Genomic DNA, 24,943 nt, shown 5'->3' on the forward strand with positions numbered 1-24,943 from the left:
TATTTATTGCCATTGACCTAAAACGATTTGTTGTGTTTCCTTGCTTAACACAGACATTAGCCATTGCATTGTACATTTTTCTCATCTTTGTATTTCTACACAACGTTAGAGTTTTTCTGCAACCTCTGGAGATGTAAAGATACAGAGTAAAAAAAAAACCAACAATAACTGGTATGTCTTTATATAAGTAAGGTCAGAGCACATCATCATATGACATTTTTTTTTAAACAAGGTAAAGGAATTTCATACTATGAGTACCAGAGATCCAATACACAGAACAGGTTAGAGAAGTAATATAGTCATAGTAATTACTTTCATCTGGCAAAATATTTCAGTCAGCAATGACTAGCAATAAAATAAAATGATCACCTTTAGTGTATCTATTACAAAAACAATTGCCTAAAATAAGAGTGGTTTAAAATACCTAGTGGAATATAAAGCATCCGTACAGGAGACTTTCCCTCTCCCCCCACCTTCCTTCTCTGTCACACACACGTTCCTCACAGTCCACAGACTATGTTAACAGCCATTTACCTAAAATATATGGCTGTTGTTTTTTTTTTTCCAAGAAAAAAAATTCTTCCAATTAAGGATTTATAAATAAATATTGCACTATTATAACTACTGTCCTTTTAAAAAGGAGTTTTCTTTTAGCTTTCAAGGTTTATAGAAATCACTTATCTGCTCCTTAAAAGATTCCTATTCTTTTTTTCTTCTCTTTTTTTATAAATATAGTGAATGTGAAACATCATTAATCCAGTCGTAATATCATCTGATAGTAGCTAATCCCTTCTTAGGCACAGCTTTTCTCGGGCCTTTGGAATATAGAAATGTGCTTTTACTGTCAGGCATTTTATTTAAGCATCAATCTATTCTTAATGCTTAATTGTCTTTTGTGAAAGACCACCAGCAAAATGAACAGTGTCTTCAAAGTTCCTTCCCTGGGAGTCTGTGACATTCTCCAGCCCGCTGTTTTGTATGCTAAGGTCATGGATCAAGGGCAGCTCCGTGCCTGTGGTTTGGACTTGGCTGTGGGCTCTGGCAGGATGATGCAACCCGCGCTGATCCTAATCGGTCAGAAGAAGTCTATTAAGTTTGAGCCCTTAAGCTGTCTCAGCCAAATCAGGGATACCAAAGTTACATTTGTTTTTGTGATGACCATTCATTTTGGTCAAATGAAGAAATTGCTCGTGTGTATTTTGTGGCTTCAGGGGCAAAATCTGTGAATGTCACGTATCTTTTAGCCTCTCTGCTTTCTCAGAGATATTATTGAGAAGACGCTTATGAAGAAAAAATCATTTTTATTGCAGCTGTTTATAAGTCACCTTGATCATAAAGGAAAAGAGGCTAGAGAAAGGTAATCAGAAGCTTGATTTCTTTCTCTTGCTGAATCGCAATGTCGCAAAGGCCTGTGAGGTCCCAGGGACGAAGTGCGTGTGGCCAGGGCTGGGGCTGCCCGTGACACTCAGTTAACTGCCAGGAGTGGGCTCAAGACTTTCATCTGGAAACTCTTCATGCCTTTTCAAACACCGCGGTCTCGCTGAATCAGAAGATATCTGTATCTTCTCTCCTGGATCAAGATTATAGCTATGTACTTGGTTTTTTTCACCTGTGAAAGCTTTTTGGTTTGAGAATGAAGCTGCTGGGCCATAGCATCCTGACCTATAGCAGCCAAAAAGGAAGAATTGATTTTCCTTCCCATTTCCTTCCATAAGATTGTTGAGTTTTTAGTTAGCCAGTGAAGGTGTTTCCCTGAGATACAGATGTCCATCTGAACTCACTTGCTAGTAAAACAAATGGAAAACAGAAGGAGTGTGTCTGGTGCACTCATTGTCTCATGGTAGCAGGACAGTAGACGAATGTGCTTGGCAGAGAAGAACTTAGGTGTTTCATTTCGACAGATGGAATAACTGAGGCTTGAAAGAGTAAATGTCCTGTCCAGACAACCGATAGCAGAGAATCTATTTTAACGCTCACAAAAACGTCATTTATTTATTTGTTTTTTTACCACTGATATCTAGCAAAAACCATCACCTTCTCTATAGGAAGGAACTTTTTCTTAATGTTCATTATTCAAATAATAAGAGGATATATACAATAGTAGTTATTTTGTGGCTGTAAAGTCAGGCTGACTTGGATTAGAGAATGGCTTGGACTCCCGTAGAAGTTCTTCAACTTTTCTGAGCCTCAGTTTACTAACTTGTAAAGTGCTCAAGGTAATTATTCGTACTTTAGAAGTGTGTTGTAAAAATGCATGCAAAGTGGTTCCCACCAGATGCAGAATGTTATAATTGCCCTATACATGATGATTAACTTTGTAGTTTACTGACAACCTCCCCAACATCAAGGGAAAGAAAATTCTACAGTTCCACTAAGGAAAAGAAAGCATGTGTGAGTATGATATAGAAAATAATACATTTTCTAAGATTGCATTGTGAGAACTGAAAAAGTATAAAAATTATGGTATTTCAAATTGGCATACTATTATGTTACAGTACTGCTAGCAGGTAGATGTAAAAATAAAGTACAGATGTATCTCTTTTTAGTAAAATCTGATATATGGAAATCTAGATTTAGAGCAAGATTGGTTATAGGGTCATTATTTGCTTTACAAAGCTATTTGGCATAAGGCTCCTTTATAAAGGAGTTTCCCTCATATCTTTAATGTAATATTTCATTTACTGAAAAAAAATCACGCAACTTTGTAAGAACTCATTTCATGCATAAATTGAAGCACATCTGTTGAATGTATAGAGGAAAAATTGAAGTAGAAAAAAGAGAACATTAAAAGTTAGGGATAAGTCAGAGAAGAACACATATGAAAAATAAAGTAACAAGGGAACATGATGTACTGAAACTTCCTATTTTGTAATTAAGACTTGTTAGTAATACACATTCATAAAGTTCTTTTTTTTTTTTCATAAAGTTCTTATTCTGTGTCTGTGTGTGTGAGAGAGAGAGAGAGAGAGAGAGAGAGTGGGAGCCTGCTATCACCTCTCTTTTTGGCTTTCTGTTTTGCTGTGACCTGACTCCTCCCAAGTTCAGCCTTAATGCACTTGCATCCTCTGAAACCCCCTTGATTTTGCATGTCATTCTTTCTGTCTAAAATTCTGTCCCCTATAGAATGGCAACCTCTATGGCTAAGATCTGTATCTTACCCACGCTAGGCTTTCCCTTCTCTGGAAGGTTTTCTGGATGGCATTTTATCTCCAGAACACTCAGGGAACCCATCCTTTGCTGCGCATTGGCCTACGCTCTTGACTTAGATGGTTATGTTGTGGAGTATAACAGAGCACAGGCTTTTGGAATCCAGTGGACCTGACTTTGAATTCTGACTCTGTATCTGACTTGTTAACTGATCTCTCTGGGTTTGGGCCTTGTTCATCAGTACTCCTGGGAAAATGAAAGCTACCTCATATTATTTCTGAGGGGATTTGATGAAAGGTAAAACTCTTACCACAGTGCCAAAAAAAAAAAAAAAAAAAAGGTTGGGAAACAACAAATGTGCACATCCCTTTTTCTGTATTACACTGCAGTGTAACTGCTGACTTTCTCCTGTTTCCCCATTAAACTATGAGCTACTTAAAGGAAAGTATTGGATCTTACCCAGCTCATGTTGCCAGAGCCCATCTGATTCATACAAAGTGGGCACCAAATGCATATTTGTGGAATCTAATTGAGACAAACACAACAGCATATATTTTCATGGAATATGGCAAGTCCTGGAGAAAAGCTATGTACAAAGAGAAGAGAAAGAACAAAGGGGTAAAATGAAGTCCAAAGGGCACATATCACTAGAGAACTCTCCTGGTTGCCCCCAATTAATTAGCAAGTATTCTTTGGGAACATTTGTTCAACCAGTTTTGAGTCACTCTAATTACACTGACTTTTTTTTTCAGTCTACTAATATGCTATGTGGTAATGTGTTAAATGTCTTGATGTAACTGAGAGTTGTTTCCCTAAACTATTTGGTTAATCATTCTATAAAACATAAAGGAAACCCCAAAAATATTAGGAAAAGGAAGAAAAGGCAGCGAGGTTGATAAGGAGGAAGGAGGAAGGTGGGGAGAGAGCGATTCATGTGATCTGGAGTGAATCTCTGCTAATTTAAGGTTATTGCTACTTCTTTATCTAAGTATAAACAACTCATGCCTGTGACAATCTGTTCTAGAATTTTGCTAGAGATATGTTCTGGACATTTTTTCTGGTTTTGCAAATTAAGTTTTTACTTCTTTAGGCTACACAAATCCCTGGTCATCCATGATTATGCCATGATTAAAAAATAAAATAAAAATAAAATAAAATAAAAAATGTCAGTGATAGGGTTTTCACAATCACATCTGGACCCTTTTTTAGATTCTTTCAGTAACCTGAGAGATAATTTGTCTGGCCTGAAGCCTTGAACTCATTTGAAGCAACCAGCTTATATTTTAGTGTGTCTTGACTTATCTTGGGCCCCAGTTCACTCTTAACTCTGTTTGCTCTGCCCTCTCCAGTTTGAAGATCATTCTTCGTGATAGAGACCACAAAATCAAATAGGAGTTGAATAGTTCCGTTTTCCCTGTGACATCTGTTAACATTTTGCTGTGTGCCCCAATCAATGTACCTATCCCTTTGTTCTTCTTTACAAACAGAGCTTAAAATAGCTTTCTGTTGTCCTTGGCAGTTTTTCAACCTATAGCCAAGCGTTAGCCCTCCTGACAACATTCTTAAGGCACTTTTTATATTGGCTCCTCATCATGTTTTCAACCTTCCATTTTGGGTCTGTGTCCCTTTATATTCTGCATTCAATAGCTTTAGAAAGGGAAAAACAATGCTCTTTTCATGTTATATTATCTTGGGATAATCTTTGGAATAATATGTGATTATTTTGTCAGAATTTTAAACATAGGTTTATTTTCCCTTTAAAATGATGTAGCCATAGGATCATATCTACGTTTTCTCTATTTTGATGCCTGCTTTCCTAAACTCTAAGATAAATACCCACGTCCAGAAATATTTTTCTGCGACTATGATTCTAAGATGACATGTTACCTCTCCTCAAGTTTCTCATCACTTTTAGCTCGTCAACCGAAACTTCCTCTTTGGTCAAAATAAATTCAAAATAAAAATTCTCCAAAACGATCTCTCATCTTTCTCAGGGATGCAACTGGCAGAAGGCAAACCAAGAACTTACCAGAAGATCTTCATTTAGAAGAATTTTCTGGCAACTCTAAGGGAGAAAAGTTTCCCGTCATTAATTTCACTTACCTCTGTATTAGTTTTGTAATCTGTGTTAGGAAAATATGGGACAGATCGTCAATCCACTTCTGGTTTTTTTTAAGATTTTATTTAATTATTCATGAGAGACACACACACACAGAGAGAGAGAGAGAGAGAGAGGCAGAGGCACAGGCAGAGAGAGAAGCAGGCTCCTCGAGGGGAGCCCAGTGTGGGACTTGATCCCAGGAGTCCGGGATCACGCCCTGAACCAAAGGCAGATGCTCAACCACTGAGCCACCCAGGCTTCCCATCAATCCACTTCTGAAATGGTATGATTTTGAGTTTCCCCATCTTTTAACCTCACTGAAGTGTATTCTATCATAATTCCTCATTGGGGAACTATGTCCATACTTCCTTGATACAAAGTACTAAAGCCACATCCATGTTACAGACTCTTTTGGGGACCAGTTATGCCCATTCAAAATGGGGCTCCTAGAGGAGTGCCAGTCTGTGAGCAGTTTATTATTGGTTTACAAAAAGATAAGTACATAATGGGAAGTAATTCTGTTGTACAGAAGTACAGAAATGGAAATGGAAAGTAATTCTGTTGAGACTCTTAAAGTAATTTAACAAAAATAATTTTATGTATGTTGAATCTAATAAAAATTGAGGCTTGAATTTTGCGTACCTTTTTAAAAGTTTTCTTTTTCTAGTAATTCATTTTTATTGAATTGTACAATCATTGATTTGGAGCAGACTGGAAAGAAGAAAACTGGTGAAGGCGCTTGAATGATCTGCGAGGCACTCCTAGGCAGGAGCCCCACATCTCGCAAAGACTTGATGCAGGTCTAGGGTCATATCTAGCTTTTTGTATTAAAGTTACACATTCAGTGTATTATTTTTAGTCTGTTTTATATGAACACACAGAATACATAATATCTACCCACTTTTGCTGTTTTCTTCTGAAAAATCCTGATCCACTCATGTACAGTTTAATGTCTCTAAATCACATCTCTTGATACCGCTCAATACAAAGTTTTTAAAGCCTTATTTAGGTTTGGCCTGTTGGATTCAAATTTAGTGCAATTTGCTTGGCTGTGATACTGTGTTGCTCCAGTCTTCAAAGGATTACTTCTTCCTGTGCAGAAGACGCTCTTTTTACTATCAGGAGGTTTAGGAAATAATAAATCCTCTTTTGGACCACCTAGTAATTTCCCAAAACCCCTTGAGGTTCTCAACTCAAATTGGAGACAGATGCTTCTGCCACCTGTATGCCCATGTCCTCCAGCGTCTTGCTTATATCTTCATGGCCACAGATGAACAGTGACCATATCTCCTAGAGACAGCACTGATTATCACATATAGTCACAGGGCAGAGTGGGATCTTTATGTACATTTTGCATTTACATCCCAGTAAAAGAGTTCATGTCGTATGAGGTCTAAACATGATCCCTTGAACTCTTTTGTAGAGAGCTAGCTACTCTCTCCCCTCCACCTCTGCCCTTTGGAGAAGTTGATAAAACTCTTCCAATGTGACTGTCCCGAGAATTCACCTTGTTCTATGTGTGTTGGGAGGGAGGTTGTCACCGCACGTAGGGGAAGTCATTATCCAGGGAAGTAGCTCCCTATATAGTATGAAACCTCACCAGTCCAAACTTTCTTCTTTTTACCCTCTTCACCATTCAGATTTTCCTAGCTCCTCAGAAATATTTTGTCTTCTTTCTTGTCGGGTTCTATTTAATTTAAAAGTTATTTCTAGAACCTTTATCTTCTTTAATAAGCTGGAACCATAGAAACACACTCATCACGACAGAAGTCCATGCCACCTTGCAGAATGCATTTTATGGATAGCCTGGGCAAGAGGCAAAACAGAAATAGCCAGCAGGATCTCGTGTGGTCCTAACTCCCAGGCATCAACACACACTGCTGCCTGTCACAGGTCCCTTTATAAACCGTCTACTTACTGTTCCTCATTACACTGAGGCTTCTGTTACAGGGTTATGTGTGGTGGTGGTAGAAGGGGGGTACCAACTAATGCTGCCCCCAACCAGTGTGCTGGTTGGGAATGCCTGTTGCATAGAACACTCAATCACTGAGCTTTCTTGTTCAAACCCAAAGCAGAAGCACCCACTTGGAAATGTGAGTTCTTCACAGCTTCTTCCTTGTCTTTGCTCCTCATTCCTTCCAACATCTAGCCTTTGGAATGTGACGAGCATGCTGGGAGGATAAATGAGAGGTAGTTGGTCTTGAGAGTCATGAAAACTGGATTTGTACAGCTCTGATTATGGAGTCTGAGTCAGTATGAAGCCACAGACATTTGGGTCCTGGCCTGGGTCTAGGGTTCTTTGCCTGTAGAGGTGGGACAACTCCAGCTCTGAACAAGTAAAGGAAAATCATGCTCTTCTCCACATCTTCCCCTAGAAACTCATCTTATTTCATCCTCACTTTGTGCCTTGTGCTTTTCTCTTTTCTGGAACCAAAGGACAGGCCACGGCCATTTGCATTTCAACTTAGCTACGTGATGACAAATTTGTTTCCTATGGGCTAGGCTTGGAACCAAACTGTTATTTAAGTATCGTTTCTATGGAAAAATTAATTACAAATTCTAAAGCTATTTACCAATTAACTTTGGGAGTTAAAACACATTTATCACTCGAGGCAGACTCTATGAGGTCCACTTAAGTAAGTACATACAAAAGTATACGTGTGTACTAGAATGCTGTATTTCAAGCTGGTTGTTAGATCTAGTATAAAACATATTTGTATTATGTTGTCAAAGCAAAAAAATAAAAAAGCTTGGCTTGATCAAAACAGAATCTATAATATTCTAAAAGTTTTTTCAAAGCTAAAAAATGTATCTTTATGTAGATCTTGAGCCTTGATTTAGACCTCTATATTTAAGAGTGAAATTTTAGGAGAAGTGTGATTTATAGTAGATGTATGCTTTCAAGCAATCACTTATTTGAAACAATATACTTCTCTTTCCCAAATATTTTGCTTTAGCTTTAACATTTAGTTAAAAAAATTAATTGCAATAGAAAATTAAAAATGCCATATCTGCAATTTCCGAAGTAGGGATAGGGCAAAAAAAAAAACAAGTTCATAATGCAATAATAATATTATTTGAAAAAATTTATGATGTCCCTTTAAAACGCTATAAATGTTTTAGCTCTCATTTAACTCTTTTTAATAAAATCCCCCACCTAGTGCGTGTGTGTGTGTGTGTGCGCGTATGTGTTTGGATATGTATTTTCCAACAGAATTAATAAGGTCAAAGTGACAAAGCAAGGCCCATGCTTGTTCCATAGAATTGTTTCTGGAACAAAGCAAAGAAATAATTATACTTTATTACAACTAGTAAAATTTAACTCGATTATCTGAAGACTGTAGTAACTCCTATGACTTAAAGTGCAGTTTTTTCCCTCACTCCAGTAATTAGAGGGATATTAATATCAGTTATGTTTTAATACTTGAGAGTCAGAAGTGATGACGTTCCATCACTCTGCCCACAATTTAACACGAGCCAAAATGATGGTAAAAGAGACCTTACAGTATACAGTTGTCAAAATGTACCTGGAAGCTCTCAGAGGACTATTAGAACAATTGACGACAGGTGAAATAAAAGAAGTCTCAGACTTCTGAGTTCGGGAGGATTCAGCAGAATTTCCTATAGTGTCACTTGGGTGTTTAAAACTCTAACATATTACGGGAGTGCTTCCTGCAATTAGAATAGCAACTACAGGTGGAACAGATTCAAAACTGCTTACCAAGTTGTTTGTATCTATTTCCCATGGGTCTCCTGAGGCCACCGAGACAAGGAAATGGCCTGAGTTTTCTTTTGAAAACTAATGCACATTAGCAGTGGCACCTTATTAGGCGCCCCATGTCACTCCCTTAAAATCACAGACATGTCGCCCAATTAAAATCGTCCTTTGTGGAAACCAAAGTAGCCTGGGCCCGGTGCTCCAAGGCACGTGTGCTGTGCTCAGAGGGGCTGAAGGCCTGCTTACGCTGAACCGCGAGATGCCTGCTTTGACCCCCTGAGAAGAAACACGTCTTTTGCATATATGCTCTGCAGCTACCAGTGCTCTGCCAAGGAGAATTGCTATTTTAAACGGAGACTCTTTCTGTATCAGCAGGAAGAATTTATGCCCAGCCAGCGAGGAGGTAGAGAGCAGCTTTTGTTGTCCGTCACATTTTAGTGCAGAGAAGTGCTCTGCCCTAAAGGTGCCAGGTAAAGAGAATTGCCAAGTAAAGAAAATTTATTGAACGTGTTTCCAAAGGGGAAGAATAATCTGACATTTTTTTAAAAGAATCTCAGAAAAATACCTTGCCTTGGTTTTTTTTTTTTTTTTAACTTTCCTCGGTTCTAATACAGAGAAATGCAAACGTAAAAAATACCTGCTCTGTCTTAGAGTGCTTTTATATAATTTTTTCTACTTGATCATGTTTTCATTTATAACTATTTTATGTGCTCCCCTCTATTCGCAGGTCTGCGTGCCTCACACGTCTAGATGGCTGAATTTATTAATTCTTCCCCTCTCTAGGGCTCTCCCTCCCCAGGATCCGGGTTATTTAGGGTCCACCTCATATCTCCCCTACCACCACTCACCTGGGGTAGCAGAGTCCCCACCTCGTAGACTTCAGCCCCTAGGAGTGGACCCAAAGGATCAAACTTTCTTTCGAAAGCCAGGAGCAGTGGGACACTCTCTGCAGGCTGCGGGGGGTGCTCCACCTTTGGATAGCAAGTGCCACCCTTTCGACTTTTCACACCTTCCATCCCTCCTTCCTGTGTGGCCCTCTCTCGCGTCCTACTACCTCCGACTCTACCACAGTTGTCCCCAGACTGTTGGTTTGCTGACAAAGACGTTCCTGGGAGTAACATCAAAGTCTGAACATTTTTGCCTCCTCCAGGACTGGAGAGAACAGGCTACACCAAAGAAAACAAAAAATTTAAGATAAGTAAATAGATAAATGCATGAATGCATGAATGAATGAATGAATAAATAGATAGATAAATAATAAATAAATAAATAAATAAATAAATAAATAAATAAATAAATAAATAAATAAATAATAAATAAATAAATAAAACAAACGGACGAATCCAAAGAAAATAAAGGCACTCAATTTCAGATCGTATCCCCTGTCGTGGTCTCTAATGCTGCTCGGCCACTTCTCTCTCTCTCTCTCTCTCTCTCTCTCTCTGTGTCTCTCTCCCCGAAGCAACCTCAGCTGCAACGCTCGGTTCCAACCTGGTCGGCGACGAAGTGCAAGGTTCCACCTCTGAGCAGGTAAAGTCCGTTGGTTAGGGAGGGGCTGCTCCGCAGTAAGGATGACAACAATTAGCACATGCTCCTCATTAACCAGCGGAGACTGGAGCCGCCGAGGTGGCAGGCTGCCATCGGCGTGGTAGTCACGGGGCAGTTTAATTTCTAACGAATGTGAGCGCCGGATCAGTAACAATATTCGACAAAATGCCGCCTGCATCCTCTTATGGCTTTCATTACCAAATTGAAAATCTGTGTAGATTTCTGAAAATTACTTTTAAATGTAGCCAATCTCCTAGACTGCAAGGCTTGATTTGCTGGTGAGGGAGCCCTGCTGTGAGATTTTAATGAAAGATCATAGTGGCCCTCCAAGGCCGGCAAAGAGCTATAGGCCCTGGAAGACCCGAAATAATCTGTTTTACTTTTAATGGCAGCCATTTTATATTCATTAAGATCAAAATGCAGTTTTGCAGGCAAATTGCAAAGCTGTTCCACTCACAGCTTGAGAACCTGGAGGCCCTACAGCTTTTTATCTTGTTCATAAGCAAATATGCAGTTAATATCTTTTAATATGCTTTGATGCTTGGTACCTTATGGGTACATTGTACCGGAGGTTAGAGGACTGCATGTTTCCTTGGCACAGTCAGCCACCAACTAAAGCGGTAGGCCTTTTATTTCCATAATGGCAGAAGAAATGAGTCTCTCTCTTTCTCTCTCTTTTTATCCCCCACCCCATTTTTTTTTTTTTAATATGAGCTCGGCTCCAATAAATTGTAAAGCACTGTATAGTGTACATTCAGGGTCTCAGAGAAGGCGCAGTTTTTCACTGGGATCCATCTGTTGGTGGTTCATATTATTTAAATTTATACAGTCACATTATTTAAATGTAAACAGCCAAATAAGATAGGATCAAATCATTGGCATCTGGAAACTGTGCTCTCATCCTCTTTGATTGTGAGGTTGTCTGCATTAATAATGGAGTTCTAAAGACTGTGATTCCACCTGATATACTGTATGACCTTAACAGTTGTGATTTTATCAGGGTTTCACTGTAGTAGAAAATGAAGGTATTTTGCAGCTCATTTCCAGCAAAGCTAGTTTGCATTATCCTCTGTCCAGAGCGGGCCTGACTGTTTTGTGGGTTATAAAATATCAGCCCCCCTCCCCCACTGCCCCCTTTCTGCTGTGCAGCTGTACTTCCGGTCTACAATCATGTTACAAATTAAATTCCATCAGATTTCTTGTAGCAGGTAAGTGGTACTGTGATAAATGAATAGGAGGAAGGAAGGAAGGAAGGAAGGAAGGAAGGAAGGAAGGAAGGAAGGAAGGAAGGAAGGAAGGAAGGAAGGAGAAAGGAAGCGGAAGAGAGGTGAGAAGGAAGGTGGGCGAGGCACTTCGTTTTATGAGGTAAAATCTTGGCCTCTCCCCAGTGTAGCATCTACATCTTCCGATTCAGCAATTTCTATCTCATCTCTAAGACAAGAAATAAGGTTGATGCAGGCGGATCTTACTACTCAACCCATTACTGCATCTTAATTCTGCCTTAAGCAGTAGGTAGGCCAGTGTTGGACATAATTGTCCAGAATCACAGAAGAACTATTCAGTTGTTGTAAAAGCAAAATTTAGGGGGTAGTTTGGAGGTAAGAAAAGGGACCAGCTAAGTCTATTTCAAGTTGCCTAAAGATTTGGAGGTTAGGTGAAGATAGGATTTTGCTCCTTTACCCAAATTATTTTGGCTTTTGAATGCACTCGGGGTGTCAGAGTGTTAGAACGAGGGTGGGAGTGGGAGCACTGGAGCTCTTCGGCGGGCGGGAGCAAAGCCTTCCATCTTTTTCCAGCAGAAGATGAGGGTGTTGTGCCTCCCTTTTTGACTTGGTAGCCATCTCAAAGAGTACTGTGGGGCCAGCTGCTTTAAGAATGAGAGTCAGCTCTTTTATGCAAGTAAATACAATATCGTGCTGTCTCCAAAAAATAATGTGCATTAAGACAGCTCCATAGAAAGGCCAGCCTTTGTATCCCCTGGCCCGCCCAACCTTTGTACTTAACCATACCCCACAGGCATATTATAATATTGGATGACATGTTTACAAGTCCTAACATCTTACTCTGTGCAACTGCATAGCTTCTTTGCAGGGCTCAAAAACTCAGGCTGTGACTCTCTGATGAGGGAATTTGATAACCCACTCTCTTTGGGTCTCAGGGCAAGGTGAAGGTGTCTGGCCTGCCAAGGCACAATTTAATGGGCTTCTGAAAACACTCAGAAGGCAGACATAAATGTGTGGATGGGCAGCCAGCCAGGGTGACCTGGGGATGGGGCCAGTTGATTTTAAACAGGGTGAGGTCGGGAAGGAATGTTTCAGGCCAGAGCTGGCTGGGGGAGCTGGAGGGGCTCTCTGGAAGCCTGAGGGTTGACTGTAAAGGATTTACAGAGCTTGAACCCGACTCTGTAACTTAAGAGCTAAAGCATTCCCACCTGGCCAACTTTAAAAGGGAAATGGAAAATGTAAAAAACATATAATTAATTTCAATTACAAGCCTCACATATCTCAGGCCGGATAGGCACTATCTTCATTTCCTGTCAGTTCAGTGGGCTCCAATACAAAAGTCACGTAAATTAAATTAAAACATAAAATTCCCTCTCACGTATCTCTGTTTTCTATTCTTAATGCCTCTTGACATTTAGTCTTTGGTATGGCTACCCTTTTTTTTTTTTTTTTCTGTGCAATATATATACTTCAGATGTGAGGTTCCTATCAGTCTTTTCCCCTTTATGTCGCATCATGTAGCATCATGGGACAATTAATTCATTAAGAACCTTTGGGAAAGTGATCAGGGAGGGAAGAGGAATTCACTTACATGCATGAAGGGTTTCACCCAATGTCTATTTGTTACTTGGTTTCAGAATTGCCCTATTCTGTATTACAGTCATTTGTGATTGCCTGACTTTGGGTGTTTGAAAAACATAATATGGAAATGTTTTTCCAGGATCAATAACCTAGTTTTCTTTGGGCCCACAATTGTTTTCCTTTTTTGTTGTTGTTGGTTTTTGTTTTGTTTTGTTTTCTCCTCCAAAGGCATCCCAACGTGTGCTGTGCGGTGTCACTGGCCACAAAGAGGTCACTGTCTCACAGAAGCTGGATTCCCATTTTGATCCTGGTGCAAGGGAGAAAGTAATATTGCACACTATTTTCACATACCCGTGGAATCAGCAGTGGTGTTACATCACTGCAAGTTGAGCTCCGTGTAGATTCCTAAAAAGGAGATGCATGCGTGTGGGGTGGGGGTAGTGGCTGTAAGGAATAATAACATCACCTTCAGTGAGATGCTGTCAGGGAAACTGGAAGAGAAAACAATCTTCATTGAAGCTTTTTGCTATTCGAATTTCCTTCAGCTGCCTATTATCCATCCAAATATTAGAATCCATACATAATGGGGGTTCTTGGCTCCTACATGGTATTATCTTTAAGTGTGCAAAAGGAAGTGGTATCTTGCAAATTCCTCCAAAAAGGTTATCAAAATTGCCCCGAAGGGTTGACATAGTCCTGACAGGGATTGTTTTGAAGGATGATGCTATTATTTTTCATTGGTCATTCCACAAAAGTATTAGGAGGGAAGAAAAATTCGACACCTGTCCCTCGGATCTTATTTAGCCAAAAAAAAAAAAAAATACAACAAGATTTCACTTTAACAGGGTCTTTCAGGCAGAAAAATACAGCAGTAACATGTGTAAAGAAAATTTCAATATGTTTTGACAATAGTGTAATCTAGAGGAAGTGTTATCCCCCTTGTGGAGGTCATCATTCTTAATACAGTGTGTGTCATCAATTCTCAGGACAACAGAGAAAATGATCTAGTCAATACATATGAAACAGAAATCATGCATAAACATGCTGCCTTACTATAAAGTGGGTGACACCACTGAAAATTGGATAGCAGGCCTGGATGCAATTTTCCATAACTTTTTATTATTCATAAGATCGTGTGATCTAATAAGCCACACCTCAAATTACTGTCCATTGAAGGTGTTCTTGAGTGATAGATTTTGACAAACCAGACAGAGGATATATTATGATTAAGATCAGATGCTGGTAGTGCTGGACTTCACGCAGCTGACTGTTTTCAGCTGTCTTCCATCAATTCTGCGTCTCCCCCCCCCTTAGAAAAATGAAGAAGCATGAATCCATGGGCTATGAACGCATAAGAGAAGAAATCTACTAACTGATTATTCAGTGGGTCTCATCTCGTGTCTCCCCATTTAACTTTGATTGGGGGGGGGATTGATTTGAGAAAGAACAATGAATAGGAAGGACAGAATATTTGAGTTGAAAGAGACAAATATCTGAATCTGTTATTTAAGTATTTGTTAAAATACATAGAACTTTAAAGTGGCAGAGACCTTACATATTTAAATGGAAAACAAAAAGGAAGAAAAGGAAGCCCAATACACCCAAGGCAACCCAAGCTTTCACCTAATCACTTTTTGTTAAAATTAATGGAAGGTTTCTAATTAAGCAGAGTGCCTCTGCAAAAGGCTTTTAAAATCTTTCTCTCTTTCTTCCTTCCCCTCTCCCTCCTTTCCTTCCTTCCTTCCTTCCTTCCTTCCTTCCTTCCTTCCTTCCTTCCTTCCTTCCTTCCTTCCTTCCTTCTTCCCTTCCTTCCTTCCTCTCTTTCCTTCCTCCTTCTTTCCCTTTCTCTCTTTTTTCTTTTTTATCTTGTTAAATAACTCTTCTGGTCTCTGAAAAGGACTCTGCCCCTTTAATTCATCAAATGCAGAAAAACTGGCGTAGCCAGTATCTACAAGCCACATTCCAAAGGGAGATGTTTTCAATTCACTCATTATAGAAAGGTCAGTCAGGTTCAAGTTCAATGTCATGGAAAAGAAGTACTCTCTACAAGGAGTACCACCCACACATGAAAAAGTGGAGGGAGAATTAGATGAACTATGTAACCTAATTTTTTGGGCAAATACAAGAAAATTAGCCCTGTGTGCTATTTGAATTTAAAACCACATATTAACAATTCAGCTCTAGAAGGTGACAGCAACCACAACAAAGTAAACACGCTCTCCAAACCACTCGGCCGTAATGATGTTATTAGTATGCATGTTGCTGAGCCCAGATGTAGCCTTTAACAGCCCAAGCCCTTCCAGTGCTTTTTGTTCTAATGGCTTCAGACTCTTTTTCAAAATGGGGCACTCAGAGCCCACCAGGACTAGGGGACAGGATCAGGAGATAATTCACGCTGGCAAATGGAACATGACCGCCGCGTCCATCCTCACCACATCCCATTGTCTGCCATGATAATAAAATGATATCTGCTGGAAGACAACAAAGCACCTGTGAAGAATCGTGGGTTAAGTGGAAGGGAGCCTCTGTTGGGGCTGAGCTCTGAGAAGTTGTTCCTTTAGGTTGACAGCCAAGCAGTTGCCCATAGACAGGAGAAGGAGGCCCCACTAGCGACCTCTCCTCTTCCCATTGTGAGAAGGATGGGCTGGTTTTCACTTACGTGTGCTTGAATAGAAGAATCGTATATGGAGCCTCAGTAGCCCACCCACGTTCAATTTTTTTTTTAATTTTTTTTTTTAATTTATTTATGATAGGCATACAGAGAGAGAGGGAGAGAGAGGCAGAGACATAGGCAGAGGGAGAAGCAGGCTCCATGCACCGGGAGCCTGACGTGGGATTCGATCCTGGGTCTCCAGGATCGCACCCTGGGCCAAAGGCAGGCGGCCCACCCACGTTCAAACCAACTGCCCAGTTCATCTGTGAAAGCCTTCATCTTCATGTTCATTTCTGCGTGGCTGCCGTGAGAGCCTCTGAAGTGTACAAAAGCACGCACAGCAACTCTGACGTTCAGAACACAGAACCTTTGGAAACCACACCAAAGCACGAAGTGTCTTGGCTTCATCTGTTCCTTGCTACAGTTGAAGTCAACCCTCTTATACCATTGTTTTGAATCTCTTCCTTACATATAGTCACTTTTTTTTTTCACTTTTTATTACTGTAGATCTCCAGAAATAGGAGTTAGTGCTGTTTTCCTTTTTGAATCAGAAGTAGGTAAACACCAGTAAAGCTGAGGGTGTACAGTGTGATTTAGTGTAGGTTAACATAGTGCAGAGGGTATTTTGCAATAAAATTTTAAATTAGGGGGAATATATTTACTGCCTGTCGTGAGTGTGGCTTATGAACTATAGGTTTGATATTTGGCAGAATGTGTAAGAACTGATAATTAGGTATGTGTGTGTAGGTAGTGACATTTGTTTAAAACAAAGTACTGTAAAACTGAATTCATTTATGCCCCTTACTTTGTTCAGCCTCTCATAGACAAGTAATAAAATATACCAATAATATCTCACTTTACAATGAGCTTTAATTATAGAGACACCTGATAAAATGCAGATGAACTATCTGTTCAAGAGCTGTGTGGATTCTAGTAAATAGAATCGGTATAGTGTATGTGTGTGTGTGTGTGTGTGTGTGTGTGTGTGTGAATGAGTGAAAAAGAGACAGAGACCAAGACAGAGAGACTGAGAGACAGAAACTATACATAATAGTAAAGATAATTTTGAAGGTATTTTTTTAATTTGTAAAATTAAATTTAATTTGTAAAATTAAAGAATTGTAAAAGTTCTCACGTAATTTGTCTTTACCTGAAGTGTCAAAATACTAAAGGAAGCAGTGCCACAGAAACAAAATAAGAGCATTTGATGACTGCCAGTTACTTTTTATATTGCCATTTGAAATCGTCTTGTTTTTCTTTTTTTCTTTTTTTTTTTGCAAAGTACTCTTAATTTAAACACTAGAAGCCGAGTGAATAACCATTTTAATAAGTCCCAAGTGATGTACAGTGTTTAGAACCTTTGTCACTTCTTTCCTATGGGCAAAATCTGATCACTGACCAATTATGCCAGAAATTCCAACTGAAATCAAATGGCCGACTTTTCCAGGTTAAAAGTAACCCAGAGAAGCCTGAACCAAGACCCTTTATGGTGCAAGGTTACTGTTAGAGCAACTCTGATAATTTCTGGTTTGTTTTTTGTCTCTTTATTTCTGCTCTATCCCTCAGCAGAGGTTTATTACAATAAACTTGGATACTAAATGAGGCTTTATTAATTAGGGATGGGCAGAAAACCAGCTGTGACTTAGTGACCCCGGGTGGGAAGCCAAACCAGAGTAATTAAGACATAACATGGTAATGGGAACAAATAATGAATACACTCAGTGACCTGATGCCAAGCAGTGCCCCCTCTCCAGGCCTGTTTTTTTTTTTTCTTTTACTTTTTTTTTTCCCTTTAAACTGATAGTTCCCTTGAATTGCCTTCTTCTTATTATACTTTGATACAGATGGCATCCAAGGCACTGAAAACTGAGGAAAATATGGGCTAGTGTTGGAGAAACTGTGAGGTTCATGTGATACTATTCTTGTTGTCGGGGACCAGAGATTGATGTTCCTCTATTATTTATCACACAGCATTTCTCTTACAAGGAGAAAAGCCAGTTGAATAACACCCTGGGCCAGGCATGCATCTTCTCCTACCCAGTCGTGATCTACTGCATCTTCTGAGTTTCTTCCTTTGATGTTCACTTCTCTCCGATGCTAAAAAATAAATCCATAAATAAATAAGAATTTGGGAGAAGTCAGTGGGATTCCCCAAGGTCACAGAAAATGAGGAAGCCTAGTATGGCTCTCTGCTCTCGTTGCCCAATGAGGAGACTAGGATAAAGTGGTCTTCAAGGAGTCCACATCAGATATCTCTAGAGCTGGAACCACAAAAGAGTTAACAGGGAGCAGGCCCACAGTTTTAAAATTGTTCACAAGGTTTCTAGGTGGACAAAAACCTGACCCAATCACACACTTTGTTCATTGTACTTGGGGCTTAGATCGAGGATGGTTCTACCACAAGACAAGAGTTTTATCTTTAACTTTTAAAAACCTCCATAAGTGCTATGACTGTCAAATATTTTTAGTGATACTTATTCTCTTCCCCTTAAAATCTCATTGTTTGGCCCATTTGTAGATCTGCAAGTTAAATAGGATCTATACACAAATAATTCCAAACCTGACACAGAGTAGGTGCTCTAAATAAGCTTCTTAACTACTTATCTGTCTCGGCATGTAAAGTGGTGAATCAAGGCAATTATTCAAATAAAGGAGTCCAATAAAATACAAATGTACCAACGAAAGCAAACAAACCATCAACATTCCCATAATGGATATTAAGACATTTTGCTTTCTATTTTCTTGACTTTTAAGGCTAATTACTTCAAGTTTCCATTTGTTTACATGTATCAATATAGCTAAAATATTCATGACACATGGTACAACCTAAAAGATTTTCTTGTCCCTACTTAAAATCATTTATACCTCAGTTCATTCTTTAGTTGACACAAAATCTTCACCTATTTTCTCAAATAGTGAAATATTACTAAATAAGATCTTACCTAACATTAACAGGAAAAAAAGAGGTATGAATATGTCAATTACAGCTCTCTTAAGTTATCCATTAGCTCCACTTCGGGTGTAAAGACTTCTTTTTTCTGTAAAAATTGCCTAACAGTTGTGAGGGAGCCACAGACACTATTCTTGATAATGTGTCCTTGTGTCATGAAAGCATTGGCATTTCTTTTGCCTTCTGTGAATCAGATCATAGCTGGCATACTGAATTAATCAATAGAAATATTCTGTATCTATTAACAACCTACTCTGAGGGGATAAAAGTCCTAGGAAAGTAAAAGAAAGAATTGCCTCCATTTAATTTTAAAACAGCTCTCTTTGGTCCTTATCACATTAAGCAAAGAAGATATATTGCAGGATCACTGCTTTCATGCTTTTACAATTTTTAAAAATGTGGTGAGTTTGAATAAATAGATAAATAAATAAGACAGTTGTAATGGAGCCTAACATTTTCTTCCTCTAGACCTACGGAATTTTGTTTTAGTATGATATTCAAATGAATGATTTCAGGAAAGTCGTAAGAGTGCTCTCTGTATTAGTAGCCCTGGCCAATGTATATTATTAACATAAAATATAAAAGAAGGAAAAAAAATATATATATAAAAGAAGGACCTACATCTTATACAAACAGTATTTACATTTTTTTTTTTTAATAGGGCAAACATTCATGCTTCCAGAAGGAAAGGACTATGGACATGGGAAATGGCTATGGGAAATTTGCTTCTGTTTAACCAAATAGAATTTCTTAGCCAACCTGAAAATAAATGCTTTATAATCCTCCCCTTCATCCCCCCGCCCCATCCCCCCACAACAATCCTTTCAATTCCTTCTGTTTGGGTGGGTTTTATTTAAAGTCAAGCTCAGGAAATTCAGAGCTTTGAGAAATAGTTTCCACATCCTTTGAGTAAGTTTAGAAAGTTTCTCCTTTTTTTGGTTTTAAAGTGAAGGTAAAAAAAAAAAAAAAAAAAAAATCTCCACGAAAGAGGTCCTTGGGCTAAGTCAGTCTTCATCCACTGCTTAGCTGAAAACATAATCAAATACAGAAATTTATAAAGATAAAAGTACAGTTTCCCCCATCAGCCCACTTTTAACATTGTAAAGGACCTGTGCATTAAGCACGTAAAGATTGTATCCCAGAGCATGTCCCAGGTAACTTGAAATAAAGGCAGCTGCTTCCGCAGTCTCAGAAGACAGGCAGGTGCTCTTTTCTTCAGCAGATATTAATGCTGATGCAGTAAACATTTCCAGAGAAGCTTTCCCAGAGTGGAGTCCTTTGCTTTTTCCCATTCATCCTCCTGCCTGTTCTTTGAGCTTGAAAAGAAGAGAACTGACAGCATATAAAAACCAGTGGATGGAAGATGGACAGAAATCAGAAAGAAGGGAAGTAATTAGAGATGGACCCAGAAAACCATCCTCTTCCCTGACAACTGCCTTGTGGAGGTGGAGGGAAAAATAATTCCTGCGGGCATCATTTATGAACTTGTGTGTTACTCACTCACCATTTTCTGTATTTTCCAGCTTCTATAAAAATGTTTTACATTTTTAATTAAATAGAAGTTTTAGTCTTTTAAAAGTACATGGTCTTTCAAGACATTCACATTTAGTCCGTGTCGAAGAATAATACAGTTGGAAAGAAACTTAAAGATTATTTGGCACAACATCTTCAAGGGATTTAGGAGGAAATCAACTATTCTGACTCCAGGTTTTGAGCATATCTATCTATCTATCTATCTATCTATCTATCTATCTATCTATCTATCTACAAATGTGGAACATACACATTTATGTAATTTTCCCATGTGTATGTGTGAAAATTATAAAAACTATAATGTATGCCAAGCTCTTTATCCACAGTGATTGTGTAGAGGACAGCAGTGCACAGATAGCAGATATTTATTTGTCTCATTCTGGGTCCACTGCCCACCCTTTTCTACCCAGTTGTCTTCAACAATTCCCTTGACTTCTGGTTTTCAGTTGAGTTTAGACAATAGAAGTATGGGCAGTACATTCACAGGACAGGAGGGGAGTAAGTAGTATTTATGCTCCCACTTCCTTTCTTACCAGGCCACAGGTTGTCAATGGCTACAAAAATAGTGTAGTATAATCCACTGAATCATTCATTTAATAAGTATTTGTTGAAGCCCAAACTGTAAGAGGTACTGGGAGCCCAACAGACACCAAAGGCATGAGATATCTTCTCACATAGAATTCATTTTAAAAGTGACTTTTGATTGTTTTCATTTTTAATCATGAAATAGTTGAAGTATCTTGTGATACATCCTTTAGTCAGAGTCCCCTCCCTTTTTTTTTTAAAGAATTGGAAAAAAATATCAAAAGTAATCGTCATAAATTCTGGTATCAATTTGATATGTTCATGGAAAACAGGTTACATATACCAGGAAAATTGTTGAGTAGAAAAGAAAAGAAAAGAAAAGAAAGTAAAATGAATTGTAATTACTTTTTATGCGTATTTGAGTTGCAATGATACCAAACGAATTAATGAAATATTACAGATGGGTGTGTAAGTGAGGAGACCCTATTCCTTATCAGGCATACTCTGAAGTATGCCAACCACATGCATTAAACTAGGCTCTAAGATGAATTAAAAACTGCAGATGATCTTTGCTTAACACTTTCAGGTTGTTTTGATGTAGGAAAGAAATTCATCATTCATAGATGAACTTATTTGAGTTATAGATTTGACAACTAGGACTGAACATACATAGTGATAAAACATCTGCTCAAGTCTAGTCAAAAGCTCAGTCAATTTTGTGAAGAAATCAGTCAAGCCTGTTGCTTGGTGGCACGTAGACAAAACCACCAACTGATCGACTGAGTTTTTCACTTTTGAATGGGTTGTTTGGCACCATGTAGACCCAGCCTATGATTATACTGCCATCTGTATTCTTTCTTACATCAGGCTTATTTCAGCCACAACTTATACATGCTGTTTTGAGAAGAAGTAGTCAATATTTTGGTTTGTCTTTAGCTATAAGAGCGCCGTAGACAGTCTTGCGTGAACTTGGCTCTGCCTTGCTAATTCTCTGTCAGTTCTGGCAGCTATAGGAATTTAAGTTCATGGTGTAGATATTTGGATTCCCCTCAAAATAAAAATAAAATATGTAAAATAAAATCTCAAAATAGGCTGCTTGTCTTTAACAAAAATACCCAAATTCCTAGAAATGGCCAGCCATAGTCAATATGTATATATGTGAGAGTATAATTTTAATGTTAAAACAATACAAACAGAATAGAAGATTTTGAAGTTAACAATTGCTCATGTTATCATAGTTTTCAAACTACATGAAGCAATTGAAAAAAATCTCCCTTTACCAAATTCAATAGCACATAAATGCTTTTGAAACTATAAGATACTTTGTGATGGTGATAGGATTGGAAATTGCAAAACAAATTAAAATATTACACATATTTGTTCTCACTAGCACTTTCACAATTTATTACAGACACTGTAATGACCAGTTATTTCTTCTAAGGACATAGGCTTAAAAACAGAGAAAAAGTTTGAGCTTTGGAGAGCAATGAATCATCAAAGAGTTTTGCATAATGATAAAATTGCTCTCTGGTTTTAACAGATCAGAGCCATACTAAAACATGTCCCTCTATAAGTATACCTGAATCGGAATCCCTTTTTTGTTTGTTTGTTTGTTTCCTTTAGTGAGAGTTGAGGGAAGTGATAAGTCAAAGAAAACAAGGAGGAAATAGGTATTCTTCATTCAGCAAAGGAATAAATAGGGCAGATTCAGTTTTATGGGCCCTGAAATTTATACGATTTGGATGACCTGGTTTTGAAAAAATATATAAAATTACAAATAAAAATTAAGTAGTAAAGTTAATGCTATTTAATTGAGAGGAATGTTATTTAATTTAATTAATGTTACTTAAAATTAGAAGAAAAAGATCTTTGGAAGAGACATGTGCAAATGAGGGACCCTAACACTTGAGGTTCATTACTTTCATGATGTAGCCACTAATGGGCTAACAGAATATCTTAAAACAACAACAACAACAATAAAAAAATTACCTGGAATTTTAGCATGGGAAAATAGTTTGTCATAAAGATTATGATTTATGATATATCTTACATTTAAACCTTTTTTGACTACCACCATTCATAAATAACACTTGTTTGGGGGTAATCTGGGTTTCCTTTTTCCTTTATTCCAATAAAATCTGAGTCATCTGACCCTGTTTCATTACTTTATGAAACATTTTAGAATCAGTAACATTAGAAGAAGAAGGCATATCACCAGAAGAAATATGGTGGCCCTAGAGGAGATGAAGTGATAGCTGAGAGTAAAAGGCCACAGGTCTTTGTCTCACATGTCATCAGCATCTTCACTTACAGATAAATAGAATAAAGCCCAGGGAGGAGAGGAAACTTGCCCAACTTCACACAGGCCTTTAGTGTCAGAGGTGAGTTTAGAGATTACACCTGTGAACGGTTAATCCAGAACCATACCCACTGCCTCTGACTTCATATCAACTTCAAATCTCCCATTCCCATCGCTGAGTCAGCCAAACAACTTCACTGATGCAGTTACCACTGTTACAAGCAAGATTAGGGTACTTAGAACTACTGGTGACTTGTAATGCCTTCTCTCAGGCTAATGTGGTATTGATTCAATTTCATGTGAGCCTTCAGAGAACATTATGGTGTTTACATTTACTTGCCCTGACCACTGGAACAACTGTGGCTGCACTGCATCCTGCCAGTCATGAGTAATGTGGTGAGCACAAACTCAGGTACGTGATTCTCTACTCCTAAGATATTTCTTCCAGTTATTTATTTTGTTCACTCAGACACAGGTGATATGGGGTTTTTGACACTGTTTTTCAAGCAATTTGGCAGAGATTAAGTCTCCCACAGTAACTACGAAAAATACTGATTTCAATATGAATACATATTTGTAGGCAAGAAAGTTTAATAGTTCTCAGAAGTCAAAAACTAAGTGAAAGTTAGAACCCAGGAGACAAGTGAAACAGTTACTATGATTTGTGTCCTTAGGACACTGATCAACCAAGGTGAACTTGAATCATTTTTATATCTTCACCAGTTGCAGTGCTCACAAGGGAAGGATATGGTGTCTAAAAGGCGACCCTCTTTATAAAGTTGGGACCCAAAAGAGCCATAATCTCAGTATAAGTAGAAATATTACCTTCCCCCAAGGGATCAGCAACACAAATTACTCATCATGAACTTTGAATAAAGGAAAAACCTCTTCTTTGGGAATTCACACCACAAGCCAGTCTTTACCAGCTATATTTACAAATGGAATCCATGGCACCTGGATATGGTCATATAAAACTCAAACCACACCTTAATTAAAGTGATGCTTGATCACTAGTGCCCTGAGGTACCCAACAGGAGAAAATGCAAATCGTCTCTAAAGGAACTTATTTCAATCCAAACCTCAACAAACGTACATAAATAAAGCTAAATGAATGTGAACTCAGTTTCAAAATAACAAAGTGCGCAAAACAGCAGAAAAAATGAGCAAAAGAATCTGAGCCCAAATTTTCATACGTTGAAAATATTCTTTAAAAAAAGAATAGAGACTAAGTAAGTTTAAATTAAAGTAGGGGATAAAAATAATTCAGAGAGCAGAGTCTATTTAAAAAATAACTGACCAGGTATGAAATTAACCAAAGAGTCAATGAAAGAAAAATATAATATTTGAAATTAAAAACTTAATACTTACCTCTAAAATTAGATTAGATACAGATAAAAAGAGAATTTATAAACTGGAAGATGTATCTGAAGAAATTATCTGGATTCTAGTAAATTAAGACAAAGAGATAGAAAACATGACTGAGTTATTAACAGGCATGGAGGATAGAGTGAAAACTCTAAGGTGTATATATTTAGAAGTTTTATTAAGAATGGAGAGAAGCAACATTTTAAAATAAAATGAAAAACACTCATCCTTAGATTCACAAAATCCCAAGGAAAAATTTTAGAAGTTGACATTTATCTATATCTATATTAGATATCTAAA

At 38.2% G+C, this 24,943-nt stretch overlaps 1 protein-coding gene across 4 annotated transcripts in view; it reads left to right on the top strand.

The window, feature by feature from the left end:
- The window catches only part of LOC144324194 (uncharacterized), a 580,701-nt gene that overhangs the window by 485,327 nt on the left and 70,431 nt on the right, over positions 1–24,943 (top strand). For all 4 annotated transcript variants that reach the window (XM_077915487.1, XM_077915489.1, XM_077915486.1 and 1 more), the window contains one exon: positions 10,429–10,496. The gene's annotated coding sequence lies outside the window, so the exon portion shown is untranslated. The remainder of the gene's footprint in view (positions 1–10,428; positions 10,497–24,943) is intronic.

The sequence above is a fragment of the Canis aureus genome, chromosome 11 (assembly GCF_053574225.1).
Source record: "Canis aureus isolate CA01 chromosome 11, VMU_Caureus_v.1.0, whole genome shotgun sequence".
Classification (NCBI taxonomy): domain Eukaryota; kingdom Metazoa; phylum Chordata; class Mammalia; order Carnivora; family Canidae; genus Canis; species Canis aureus.